General features: G+C 37.2%; 1 protein-coding gene across 3 annotated transcripts in view; it reads right to left on the reverse strand.

Annotated features, from left to right (window-relative positions):
• Positions 1 to 14925, reverse strand: part of PRIM2 (DNA primase subunit 2) — a 334584-nt gene that overhangs the window by 240285 nt on the left and 79374 nt on the right. The gene's annotated exons all lie outside the window — the stretch shown is intronic.

The following is a 14925-nucleotide window of genomic DNA, read 5'->3' on the forward strand; positions in this document are numbered from 1 at the left end:
AGACCTCCAGAGAATTAGGGTCATGCTATGTATGGTTAGGAAAAATGAGATGAGGGAACTATGTGTTCAAGCTGGAAATAAGAGAAAGAAGCACACTGCATAGGGAACAGCAGGCTGCTGTGGCCAGAAAAAGAGAAAGGAAGCAACCAAGGTCCTCTATCACCAACCAGTCCTCAGAACAGAGCTCCAGCAGCCACTCAGCCTCCGCAAAGAAGCAAAAGGAAGAGCTCACCCTAACCCACCCATCCCATGCGAACCATCCCTCAGGTTTATCCTTAGGACCTGTAGACTGACAAGTTAAATACATTTCAGAAGTCCCTAGGTCCAAAGGTAAAGTTCCCTCAATGGTTTACGATGCTTGGAATTACTCTACGGTATTGTTTACACACACACACATCATCATCATCATCATCATCATCATCAAGAACTAAAATACAAATACATAAATTTTGAAAAAATTAGAATTCTTTTTATGATGAATATTCGCAAGACTGGTTATTTTAAGTCATAATCATCAATATACAATTTCCAGGAATTATTTCTATACAAAAGTGATCCAAAAACCAGAAACCTCACTGTATGGACAGCACAATCTCAGGAAAAAGGCCCCTTCACTATATGTTCTATGAAGAAGACATCTCCAAGAAGAGAAAGAACTAAATGTCCCACCCCAGGCCCACCAAAGGGTCTGTGAGCAGACAGCCAGTCTCAATTCTCTCTGCCTGAGTGGTCCGCTTGCCCTGGTCCACTGGGCTCCTGGGAAGCTCTGCATTCACCATACATGAAGAGCTCTGAACACAGTTCATGAAGATCTACAAAGAAGTATTACTGTGATGTCACTTTTGACTGTTTGTTTCATCTGCTATGCTCACAAGCTGTTGTGGGTACTGGAAGCATGCCATATGGAGGGCTTAATTTAAGATTAGTTTTTACAAAAAATAGGAAGACATCCAGATGTAACTTAATTTATGGAAACAATGTGTCTTGGATGACAGCTACTTTAGTTATTAGTGAGGTAAACAAGATGTTTTTTAAAAAGGGGGTAATTCCATAACTAAAACATAAAAGAAAAATAAAAGCAAAGTAATTTAAAACAAAATAATATTGATAGACATAAATGATCAGGCACAGTGCATTAAATGACACGATCAAGCAGTCAGATTCTGTACCCATTCCTAGAAACTCTGTGAATGAATATCTACCAATGAAGACTGGAAGAGCGTGTATGCTGGTGCCTCAAATACCACATCAGTAAAGCACTTTCCAAAAAGTGAACAACTCACAGAAACATTCCGAACAAAACAAAGTATAATCTTCCATCAATTCACGTCATAGTTGCATTCCAGAAACAATCAGGCTATACAAAAACCATGGCAGGGGAGAGCATTTTGTGTTTATTTATTAAACAGTGTTTGGTTCTAGATTCAGATCATTAGAGACAGGCTTTTCATGTGGATAAATATAAAAAGGAACATTAAAAAGTCAAGAAAGACATGAGAAAGTCATTGTTGTACAGAACTATCCAGCACATTGTAGGTGCTCCAGCATCCCCATCTCCCATTGACTAAATGCCTGTAGCACCCACCAAACATTGTTACAATCACCAAAAATACCAGGAAGATGTGCAGAATTTCTAGTAGGGGAGAATACAGCCCCTATAGTCCAGAACCCTGAGACTGAACCAAGAAGCACTCCTCCTAAAAGGCCCAGTCTGAAACAACCAGTGCCCCCCACCCCCACCAAAAAGGGCCTCCTTCTTCCACGTGAGTCAAGAACAAACCTATTCAAGTTCATAACTTTTCTTTTCCTGATTGTTAAATTACATTATTCCTATCTCAAGGATAATATCTATTCTTGGGTTTTGGTTTACACTGATCCTTGAATATTACATGAGTCTATTGTTGAACATGAACTAAAACATACAATGTGATCAAAGTAAAAAAAGTATCAGAGAAGAAAAGCAACACAGTATAGAAAAGCCACGGTCTAGATAAGGAGCCCTGAACAATGGAGTAGTGTGAATATAATGTTCCCTCGAGGCAGCACACATATTATATCGGGAAAACTACTGATGGTATATTTAATCTATTTAGTTTCCATTTCTATCAAGAACTGTCAGCTAAAATAAAACATCTTAATAAAACTACAGTTAATTTCCTACATTAACGTAAATCTCTAATCTCCCACCTGTGTTTGTATATCCATTTTCATGGGCCCCGTCACCTTAAATGTCAGCATCTATGCACTTCACTTACATGCTAGTTAACGACCAGGTGGGAAGGAATCTGCTCATATATTTAGTAACAAGCTTTGTGATTTACACATTTCAAACGATCTAGAGGACTGATTTTTGAGTTTCAGTTCTATCACTTAACCTCTCTGAGCTCCAGTTTCCTCCCGGAGCTGTTGTGAGGATTAAATTATATAATCCATGTAAAGCATTCAGTTTAGTGCCTAGCACTCAATAAACACATAACAAATGTTAGCTATTAGTGACCAACTTCTCTCCTCTGTCTCCTTACATCGTGGGCAGACCCAAACCTCAGTAAGTCCACGACTCATTCAGTCGTCAACAAGTATTCCTTCCTTAAGGCACAAGGACCCCAGGCAAGGCCAGAAACAGTCCTCTGGATTTTCTAACATTCATACAGAGGCCTTACTCCTGGGATCAACTAAAAGAAGCTGGAATATATTTGGCTATTAGGCTCCAATATAGACAACTGGAGGACTCTCTTGCCCAGAAGCTTCATGGGACACTGGAATTAGAGCACACTTCGACCAGAGATGAATAGGAAAAAAAGCCAGGCAGTTGGCAGGTATCAATAGCTAGAGTACAGGACCAGGAATCTCAAAGCGAAGGAGATTAGCAATCAGTGGCACATACAGTGTAAATGGAGAGAAGTCCAGAATAAGGATTTTAACTGCTCTGTCCGCCTGCATTCAGAGGGGTGGGGAGCGGCAGGATGGACGTATTGCCAGGGCCTGGGCTAACTGGATAACTGTTGTTACTGCCACTGCTTCCTCCTGCCTTTGTAACTCACATGTAGCCACTCAAGGACCAGGAGCACAAAATGATTTTTTCCCCCCACAACTCCACTAGCCCTCCACACCCCTGGGTCTTATTCTCATCCAAAAGATGTAAAAAAGGCAATCGGACCTAGGCTCAGAGCTAGTCTATGACATGACTTCAACCAAAAACGATTAAATTATCAAGGAGGTTGGGGGGAACAAGAAAAGGTTATGAAGATTGTGGGATGAAAAAATAATGTATACATTAAAAAAACTCAGTATATTTTTTTGGAACAGCTTCAGAAAACATGAGCAACACTTTACAGTGTAAAAGTTTAACTACGGAGAATATTAGAAGACTAAAGATGATATTTAGTAAAGTTAATTTCATTCTTTTAGGATTTACATAATAAAATGTATTATACATATATCATTATAAGACCATTAGGACATAGTTCTACATGTGGGAAACTTCAGCTAATTTACATCATACAGTTATTTTTGCAGTCATTTTTTCAAGGGCAAAGTCATAGGCATGGAGTCAACAACAAGATACAAGGAATTTTATATTCAAAAGCTATACGAAAACTTTAAAAAAGAGAAATGACTTTCATAAGTTATTTTGAAAATTTCTGCTTATGTTAATTTTAGACTTCAAGGGTAATTCAGCTTAAAGCTTCACATTTAGTCATAGCATCTCTAGGTTTAAACTATCTTATAATGAGCAGAATCTAATTTTGTAGCTTGATAAGGAAAATTCAAATTCTGTGAACTTCTGAAATATTGCACTAAAGACCATCTGCCACGGTGTATTTTTACAACTATATGCATAAATGGTTAGGCTTCAATTAACTAGAAAACTCAAAGAACTTTTTATTCATTCTCCAAATATAAAACTATACCTGCCCAATAAATATACACAAAATAATACAAGGTTGGTTCCATAATTATTTGATGTCTAAAAACACTGTGAGAATAAAAGTATTATATTTATGCAGTCTGCTTAGAGAAAGGAAGCCCTGTGTTAATATCTTCATTTAAATCATTTGGAAGGAAGGTAAAGATATGCAATTGTAACAGAAACACATAGAGAGCTCTGAACAAATTGAAATTTGCTTACCAGCATAATCTCTCAAATTCAGTTCTACAGAAAAAGCTTATTTCATATATAACATACATATCTATATCTAATATTTAACCCTGAGCAGGATAAGTATCCCATGTTACTGTACTCATCTTAAAGATTACCTAATGTTCAAGAAAAAGAACAGAGGCAAAACTTTCGAACTGACTACTATTTTCTATAGAAATTAACTCTAACATTTACTACAACAACCCAAACTAGATCAACTAACAATGAAAACAAAATAATAAGGGCCAAAATGACCAGAAAACCATGACTACCTCAAAGCCAACTTGCAAATATCTAAGAAATAATGATACACAAGTGAACACCAAAAACTATTTTAAAATTGTACACTAAACTATTGAATTAACATAAAAATCAATCTTCCAATGTTAACTGGAGAAAAGCATCCAAAAGTTCCTAATAAATTCACACAACTGACATTTTCAATAACAAGTGACAAATTAAACTTTAATTCATGTTCACTGAAAAGAAATTATCAGCCAAAAATGACATGAAATAATTTCTGAGATAGAAAAAATTAAGATTTCAAACTATAAGGGATAAGAAACAAATTTTAAATGTCCAGGATGAGGAAAACTACTTTAAAACAAGCAATTCAAAGTTTTGCATGTACTTGTTTTTATTGTCCGGGTAATAAGGCTACCAACCCCACTTGCCTTCACTCAAAAACCCTCACTTCCTGAACATATTGGGCAATTGAACAAATGAGTTCTATTTAATATGCAGTGGAGTTTGCCTTTGTGACACACAAAATACCCCCCACATCTTCTAGGATGCTCACCCTTCACTGTCCCTGTCATTCTGCACTATTCTAATGAAACGAATCCTGCCATTAAATCCGCTGATATTTCAAATCAAATAAAAAATATTTTTTGACTGTCCTAAGAAGGTTTTTAAAAACATCAAGGCAAATTACAAGCTGCTATCAGACTCTAAACTGCAACAGCACAGAGACCCTCTGTCTGTGAGGCTGACAGCTGTCAATGCCGACCTTTCCCTAACTGGTCAACTGAAGACGCGTTAATAGAATCTGTTTACCCTTACCCAATCACCTTTAATGTGACACAAGGGTAAGTCAATCATCTCAGCACTGAGACACCAAAATGGTCCCCACAGACAGCAACATTTACTCGTTTGTAATCCCTCTTAGAAATTTCAGATTTAAAATTCAAGTTATTTAAACATAAGTTCAAGAATGAAAAGTATCAGTTTTTCCTTTTAAGGCTTTCCGTCGTATGCTAGAAAGATTCAGAATCTACTATATCCACTAGAAACCCAAGTATACACTTAAAAAGCCAAAGTATCAAAGCACTGCCAGAACCAGAAACAGAACACAAGGTCCCAGATCTATAACTGGCCCCATTCGCCACCTCCAAATTTGTATTCAATAATATTACATCAACCATGGCAATCTGAACAAAAACAAAATTTGAGAAAAAACTACACAAAGAAAATAACTATCCCTTTTTCTGTACATATTTCTCCATCAAAGCAAACATAACACAATGTAGTTATAACACTGAATCTCTTCCTAATGTAAAAATATATTTCACAGAAATAGATCAATATAAAAGTCATTGCAGCTTTAATGAAACTGAAAAGATAGAGAAATGCACACAAACATAGCACACAAGCACCAGAAGTCCACATAGAGTCTAAGATGTGTGTGCCTACAATCCAGCTTCTGGGACATGGAAACCAAGATGGCCCCGTGGTTCTCCACTCACCAGTTTCCTTCTGCCTCCACTTAGGCAGCAGGGCCTATGACACACCAGAGACCAGCTTATGTGACAAATGCTAATAACTTTTCCCTAACCCTTGCTTTGTCCTGAGTCTAAAACATGGGTCCTAAGACTAAAGGCATCACTGATACTTGCTTTAGCACAATAGTTTTCAAATGCAAACTAAATATTCTAATCCAAGTGAAGAAAATGTGCATGTTTCTATTAATGAAATGGTAAAAGCTAGGAAATGGAAAGAGCTACAGGGACCTAGGGGCAAGCTGAACAACAGCCCCTGAATTGAAGTGCCTTAATTACCACTATCAGATGCCATGGAGAGTACCAGAAGAAGAGGGGAAAAGGTCTCTGCCAGGAAAGTGATCAAAATCCTGTACAGGGGGGCCGGCCCAGTGGCGCAGCGGTTAAATTCGCATGTTCTGCTTCGGTGGCCCGGGGTGCCCCGGTTAAAATCCTGGGTGCGGACCTACACACCACTTGTCAAGCCATGCTGTGGTAGGCGTCCCACATATAAAGTAGAGGAAGATGGGCATAGATGTTAACTCCGGGCCAAAAAAAGAGGAGGATTGACAGCAGATGTTAGTTCAGGCCTAATCTTCCTCAAAAAAAAAAAAATACAATACAGGAATGGTTTTCCCACCAGGCCCCTGAAATGCTTTCTCACTCTATCTTCCAGGAATCCCCATCAGCTAAAAACACTTGATCAAGTTTCACATTCTACAGTGTTTGTTTCAAAAACAAAAGGCATGGTGTCTTTCACACTCTACACACCTCCACCCAAGGTTCTGATAGGAACTCTAGGAGGATGACCACCATCCTATCCCCCTCACTGAGAATCACTGAACTAAAAAAACCAGAACAGTCACACAAAAAGTCAAAGCTACTGTTCCTTTTAGAAACTGTATAGGATGCCCCCCTACACTGGGGTGGCTTCCCACATGAAAAAGATAGAGGAAGATTGGCAAAGCTGTTAGCTCAGGACAAATCTTCCTCAAGCAACAAGAGGAAGACTGGCAACAGATGTTAGCTCAGGGCCAATCTTCCCCACAAAAAAAACCCAACCATAACTGCCAACACACTTGTTACAAATATGCATATGTTTCCCACAAATTCCTGTCTCCTAAAATAAAAAGACCCAAAATAGATATTTTTCAATAGCAAGAGAACGAGCATGTTTTTGTCATCCTCCTTACCCTGAGTTCCTCAGGGGCAACATGATATAGCCCCAATGGAGGCTGGGGTACAATGGGTTTGCACTACAGCTGAGGAACACTGAGAATCTTCTCTTGTATAGCAAGCAGTAAGCAACCCTCTATATACCAGGAAGGCACTACCTCATCCCTCAATGTTGTTTGCTAAAAACACAGCTGTGAAAAACTGCCTGCGTAAAGAGGGGTCATCACCATGCATTCTCAACACACCCAGCAAGACGTGTAGAGCAGGAGAGACCCCCAGAGGAGTGTTCTTCCCAACACTGATATGTGCTGGAGGGGAAAATCAAACTCAACAGTACAACACCAGAGCCTGCACTGTTAATCTTATTGATAAAACACATTCAAAAAATTTAACTTTGCTCCCTAAATTTAAAACTGTGATTATTGAGGTCATTGTGGCTTCTGGTTAAACACGGCAAACTAAACACAAGTATTTCCATTACTTCCCAATGAAATAAAAATGACAATGAAAGTATAAAAAGAAAATAAACCACCAAGGGCAAACAAAATAGTGGAAGAGAGAGGGCAACATGTTTTTGAAAAGTGGATGAAAGTGTGTTAACTGATTTAGAAGAGAAGAGGAAGCTACAACTTAAATCCCTGGAGAAAGGAACACTGAAAAGAAGATAGCCAATACAACCTCAGAGAGGAGAAAGAGGCATCATATAGGGGCTGGCCCCATGGCCGAGTGGTTAAGTTCATGCACTCTGCTTCCGTGGCCCAGGGTTTTGCTGGTTTGGATCCTGGGCACGGACACGGCACCATTCATCAGGCCATGCTGAGGCAGCATCCCAGGTGCCACAAGTAGAAGGACCCACAACTGAAGTATATAACTATGTACTGTGGGGCTTTGGGGAGAAAGAAGGAAAAATGTAAAAATCTTTAAGAGAAAAAAAAGCAGCACCATATACAAAAGATAAAAGATGCAAGTCAAGGAATGCAAAAAAATTAAGAACAGTCACCATAGTGAACAGTAGGCCCTGGCTCTCTGATGCACGAACATCAACACTAAGACATAAATCCCTGTGGAAAGAGATTGGATGCTTCCTCTGAAATAATGACTTTGGCAGAGGCTAACCAACAACCAAATTTTTTTTTAAAGCAATTGAATAACTAAATAAGTATCTCATACACTTGCATGTGCACATAAACCTGAATATTCCAATCCACTTTTTAGTATCTTGATCTTAAAATAAACAAATAGCCGAGGATCACTAGACATTCCAGGAAAATATTCAACATGGAAGACTATTTACAACAGATGAACTAAATGAAGGAATGTGAGGTAAACAGACAATGAAAGGAGCTAAAGAACATAATAATGTTCAAGAGAAAAGAGAAGATATTATATTCATGAAACAAAAACAGAAGGCTATAAAAAGGTGAACCAGAAATGGCTGTTAGAAATTAAAAACAGGAGAGTAGAAAAAAAATTAAACAGAAAATCTAGAAAACAGTTGAAGAGTTACAGAAAATAAAACAAAAAGAGATCAAGATTGGATATCAGGACAAAAAAGAAAATAAGAGGACCAATCCAGGAGGTCCAAATTCTAACAGGGAATTATAAGAGAGAACATAAAAAACAGAAGGGAGGGAATTATCCAAACAATGACAAAAAGAAATTTCCTAAACAGAAGAACCTAAGTCTTCATATTAAAAGGACCCACCAAGCTGCCATTCCAATAAATGAAAAAAGATTCAGACATCACCATGAAATTTCACACGACCAGGCTGGAATTGGGAGCACCAAAGTATACAAAGTAAGATGCGAAGAATCAGAAATCAAAATGGAATCGGACATCTCAAGAGCAACTCTGGAAGCTAAAAGGTCATGTGGCAATACCTTCAAAATCCTCACAAGAGGGGCCAGCCCCACGGCCAAGTGGTGGGGTTTGTACACTCCGCTTCAGCGGCCAAGGGTTTCGCCGGTTCCAATCCTGGGTGCGGACATGGCGCCGCTCATTGGGCCATGCTGAGGCAGCATCCCACATGCCACAACTAGAAGGACCCACAACTAGAAGGATCCACAACTAAAAATATACTATGTACCAGGGGCTTTGGGGAGAAAAAGGAAAAATAAAGTCTAAAAAAAAAATCCTCACAAGAAATTATTCCCATCCTTGAACTGCATCCCAAAGCAAAAGTCACTGAAGTGTCACAGTATAATAAGGACATCTTTACACAACCCAGAACTCAAAATATTTACCTTGTTGATGTACGAAGATATAATTTGTTTGACAATAATAGCACAATGGTGGGGGAGGGAACACAGTTATACAAGAGCAAAGGTTTTGTACAGTATTAAAGTTAATTTAGTGTTAATCCAAACTTGACTGTTTTAAGATAAAAATATTAATTGCAATTCCTACGAAAACCACAAAGAAAATAATTCAAAAAATACAAGAAAATAAACAAATGGCAAGGGAATTAAAATGGTACACTAGAAAATATCTAACACAAAAGAAGGCAGTAACGAAGAAAGAGAAGAACAAAAGAAATATAAAATATATAGAAAATAAATAGTGAGATGGCAGACATAAATCCTATCTTATCAGTAATTACACTAAATATAGATGGATGAAACAGTCCAATCAAAAGGCAGAGACTGGGAGAATGGACTAAAAAAAACACGATCCAACTATATGCTATCTACTAGAGACACACTTTAGTTCAAAGATACAAACAGATTGAAAGTAAAAGGATAGAAAAAGATATACCAAACAACAAACATCAAAGATCTGAAATAGCTATCCTAATATCAGATAAAATAGACTTTAAAACAAAAAATGTTACTAGAGATAAGGTGTTACATTTCATAATGATAAAAGGGTCAATCCATCAAGAAGATATAACAATTACAGACATACAAGCACCTCAACACAGAGCCCCAAAATACATGAAGCAAAAACTGACATAACTGAAGACAGAAATAGACAATGCAACAATAATAGTTGAAGACTTCGATACGCTACTTTCAATAATGGATAGAACAAATAGGCAGAAGATCAACAAGGAAACAAAAGACTTGAAAAACACTACAGACCAATTAGACCTAACAGACTATATGTAAAGAACACTCCAACCAAAAGTAGCAGATATGCATTCTTCACAAGAACACATGGAACATTCTCCATGAGAGACCACATGCTAGTCCACAAAATAAGACTCAATAATTTTAAAAGGATTGAAGTCATACAAAATATGTTCTCAGACTAAAATGGAATTAAATTGAAAATCAGTAACAGAAGAAAGTTTAGGAAATACCAAAAATATGTAGAAATTAAACAACACACTCCTAATAACCAATATGTCAAATAAGAAACAAGAAAATACTTTGAAATGAATGAACATGAAACACAACACACCAAAATTCATGGGATGCATCTAAAGCAGTGCTCAGTGGGAAATTTATAGCTGTAAATGCCTATGTTCAAAAAGAAAAACACCTCAAATCAGTAACTTAAACTTCCACCTTAAGAAACCAGAAGAGAAGAGCAAACTAAACCCCAAAGCAGGTAGAAGAAAGGAATTATTAAAGATTGAAAACTGATAATATAAAGAGCAGATGTTAAAAGAATAAGGAACAGAAAAGCAATAGAGAAAATCAACAAAACCAAAAGTTAGTTATTTAAAAAGATAAAATTGACAAACCTCCACCTAAATGACCAAAAAAAGGGAAGAGAAGATTTAAATTAGCAAAATCAGGAATGAAAGAGAGGACATCATTACCAACATCATAGAAATAAAAAGGACTAGAAGGGAATATTATGAACAACTGTATACATCAGACAACTTAAATGAAATGGGCAAATTCCTAGAAAACAGAAATTACCAAAAAGGAATCAAGAAAAAATAGAAAATTTAAATAGATCTATAACAAGTAAAGAGAATGAATTAGTAATTTTAAAACACCCTCCAAAGAGAAGCCTACACCCAGACAGATTCACTAGTAAATTCTACCAAACGTTCAAAGAAGAATTAACACCAACCCTTCACAACCTCCTCCAAAAAATAGAAGAAACACTTCCCAAATTATCCTAAGAAACCAACATTACCCTGATACCGAAAACAAAGACATCAAAAGAAAACTACAGACTAATATCCTTTATCAGTAAACACAAAAATCCTCCACAAAATACTAGCAAATTAAATCCAGCAACACATAAAATGATCATACAGTATGACCAAGAGGGATTTATCCCAGCAATGTCTCAGCAAGGTTGGTTTAACATCCAAACATCAATTAATGTAAGACAACACATTAATAAAATAAAGGACAAAATCTTACAATCATTACAACAGATGCAGAAAAAGCATCGAATAAAATCCAACACCCTCTCATGATGAAAATCCTCAACCAAAATTAGAAGGGAATTCCCCTCAATCTGATAAAGGGCATCAATAAAAAACCCACAGCTAACATCACATGTCTTGGTAAAAGACTAAATGCTCTTCCTCTAAAATCAGGAACAAGACAAGGATGTCCACTATTGGCAGTTCTATTCACCACTGTACTAGAGATGCTAGCTAGGGAAATGAGGCAAAAATAAAGACATAAAACGCAACCAGATTGGAAATTAAGGACTAAGATTATCTCTATCTGTAAGAGACATAATCTCCTAAGGAATCCACTAAAAACTACCAGAGCTAATAAACAAGTTCCATAAGGTTGAAAGAGTGGTAAGACAATTCAATGAGGAAAGAATAGCCATTTCAACAAACGATGCTGGGACAACTGGATATCCACATGCAAAAGAATGAAGTCGGACCCCTACTTCACACCATACACAGAAATTAACTCAAAATGGACCACAGACCTAAATGTAAGAACTTAAACTATAAAACTCTTAGCAAAAACCATAGGAGTAAACCTACATGACCATTAGGCAAAGCATTCTTAGATCCAACACCAAAAGCACAAGTGACAAAAGAAAAACACAAATTACACTTCATCTAAATTAAAAACTTCTGTGTTGCAAATGATACCATGAAGAAAAGGAAATGAAAATCCTCAGAATGGGAAAAAATATGTGTAAATCATATATCTTATACTAGACTTGTATCCAGAATATGTAAAGAATTCTTTTGGTGGGGGATGAGGTGAGGAAGATTCTTCCTGAGCCAACATCCACTTCAAATCCTCTTTTTTTGTTTTTGAGGAAAATTAGCCCTGAGCTAACATCTGTGCCAGTCTTCCTCTATTTCGCATGTAGGATAACTCCACAGCATGGCCAATGAGTGGAGTAAGTCCACGCCTGGGATCCAAACCCATGAACCCCAAGCCGCCAAAGCAGAGCACATGGAACTTTAACCACTTGACCAGATGGCCAGCCCCCAGAATATGTCAAGACTTCTTAACACTCAACAATTAAAACAACTAAAAAATGCACAAAGGATTTGAATAGACATTTCTCCAAAGAAGATACCCAACCAACCAATAAGCACATGAAAAGATGTTCAACATCATTGGTCATTAGGGAAAAGCAAATCAAACCACAGCATCATGTCATTTCACACCCACTAAAACAGCTATATTCAAAAAACAGACAGTAGTGATCATTGGTGAGAATGAGAGAAAATGAAATCCTTACACACTGGTAAGATATATAATGGCGCAGCCACTGGGAAAACAGCTTGGCGGTTCCTCAAAAGTTTAAACACAGAAATGATTATCCTATGACCTAGTAATCCCACTCCCAGGTATATACTCCCAGGTATATATGTAAGAAATGAAAAGATGTCTACACAAAAACTTGTACACAAATATTCTCTACAATATGTCGAAATACTAGAACAAGGAATAAATAGCAGCACTATTCATAAAAGCCAAAATGTGGAAACATCCCAAATCTCCATCAACTGCTGAATAGAGAAATAAAATATTATTTGACAATAAAAAGAAATGAAGTACTGATATACGCTACAACACGGATAAAACTTTTTAAAAAATGCTAAGTGAAAGAAGCCAGTAACAAAAACCACAAGTTATATGATCCCATTTATACGAAATGTCCAGAACAGGCAAATTCAGAGACAGAAAGTAGATTGGTGGTTGCCAAGGGATGAGAGAGGGAGAAATGGAGAGTGACGACTAATGGGTATTGGTTTCTTTTTTAGGGTATTGAAAATGTTCTAAAATTAGACAGTGGTGATGGCTGCACAACTCTGTGATTACACTAAAAACTAATGAATTGTACATTTTAAAAGGGTGAATTTCAAGGTATGTGAATTCTACCTCAACAAAGCTATTATAAAAAGATTATACTTATAATCTCGCTTATACATGGAATACAATAAAGCCAAATTCACAGAAGCAGAGATTAGAACAGTGGTTGCCAGGAGATTGGGGGGAGGAGGGGCGGGAAATGAGGGTTGTTGGTCAAAGGGACAAACCTCAGTTATGAGAGGAATAAGTTCTGGGGACGTAACGTACAGCATGGTGACTAGAGTTAACAATACTGCATACTTGAAAGTTGCTATGAGAGTAAATCTTAAATTTTCTTACCATAAGAACAACTAAACGGTAATTATGTGAGGTGAAGGACGTGTTAACTAACCTAATTGTGGTCAACATTTCACAATATATTTGTGAATCAAATCATCACGTTGTGTATCTTAAACTTACACAATGTTCTATGTCAATTATATCTCAATGAAGCTAGGGAAAAAAGACATACCATATGATACTATTTATAAGAAGTTCAAAAACAGGCAGAATTGATTTAGATATTACAAGTCAGGACGGTGGTTCCTTTCAGGTGGGAGACAGGAGGCAGTGAACGGGAGGAGACACAGGGTGCACAGGGGGACAGCAATGCTCTACTTCCTAACCGTGGTGACGCTCACTTTGTGATACTTCACAGAGCTGTACAGTTATGATTTGTGTACTTTTCTGTAAATGTTACACTTCAATAAAACAGTTTTTAAAAAGGAAAGAAACTTGGTTTTTGCTTAAAAAAATTATACTTGACAATATGTTGAGACACTAGAATAAAGAATAACTCTTCTCAAGGACACTTTTCCTCTAATCATTTCAACAGCAAAAAATAAACTCTTTAATATGAAAGGATAAATTAACTGTAACGGATATTGGCAGTAATGGACTTCACTAAGGAGGAAAGTGGAAAATGCATGCGGTCAGTCTGTTCGGGTCAGATGGTCCCCGGCTTCATACTTTTCTATGCCTAAGCAGATGGTATTTAGGAGCCTCACGGGGCTCTTAGGAGAAGTGAGAGGAACTGAGGAAAGTGCCTCCCCAGGACATAACAGACACTAAATGTCTACCACGTGTTTCCTTCCCTTCAGGTCGCATCTCTCCCCAACTCAGTAACCCACACTGTTTCTTGCTACAGCAGGTACTCTTCCACTTCTCAGACAGGTCGAGGTCTTTCACCTACTCCAAATTCTACTTTATTTTATTTGGCCTCAAGTCACCCATAACACCAAAAGAGTCTCAAATAGTCCTACTACCATCCGACTGCTCAAAAATAAAAATATAATTTTCTATCAAAATAAAATTTTTCTACCTTCCCACTGCAGCACAGATCCACCTAAAAGACGTAAATTCTATTTCCAACCACAATACTCATCCCTGCTAAATATATCCCAGACATTTCTTCCTATTTATATAATTACAATATGGCAATCATTCATATTTGTCTACAAAATTATTTTTTTAAACTACTCAGATTTTTACTGACAACTGACTTTTAAAATAAAGTATTACCCCCTCTGAACTTCATTATTGGTAATAAGTACTACCACTTCTCTGTTTCTTTAATACATTATTAGCTTTAAATTTTTGGCCTAGAAG

Source organism: Equus asinus, chromosome 8, assembly GCF_041296235.1.
Source record: "Equus asinus isolate D_3611 breed Donkey chromosome 8, EquAss-T2T_v2, whole genome shotgun sequence".
NCBI classification, from domain to species: domain Eukaryota; kingdom Metazoa; phylum Chordata; class Mammalia; order Perissodactyla; family Equidae; genus Equus; species Equus asinus.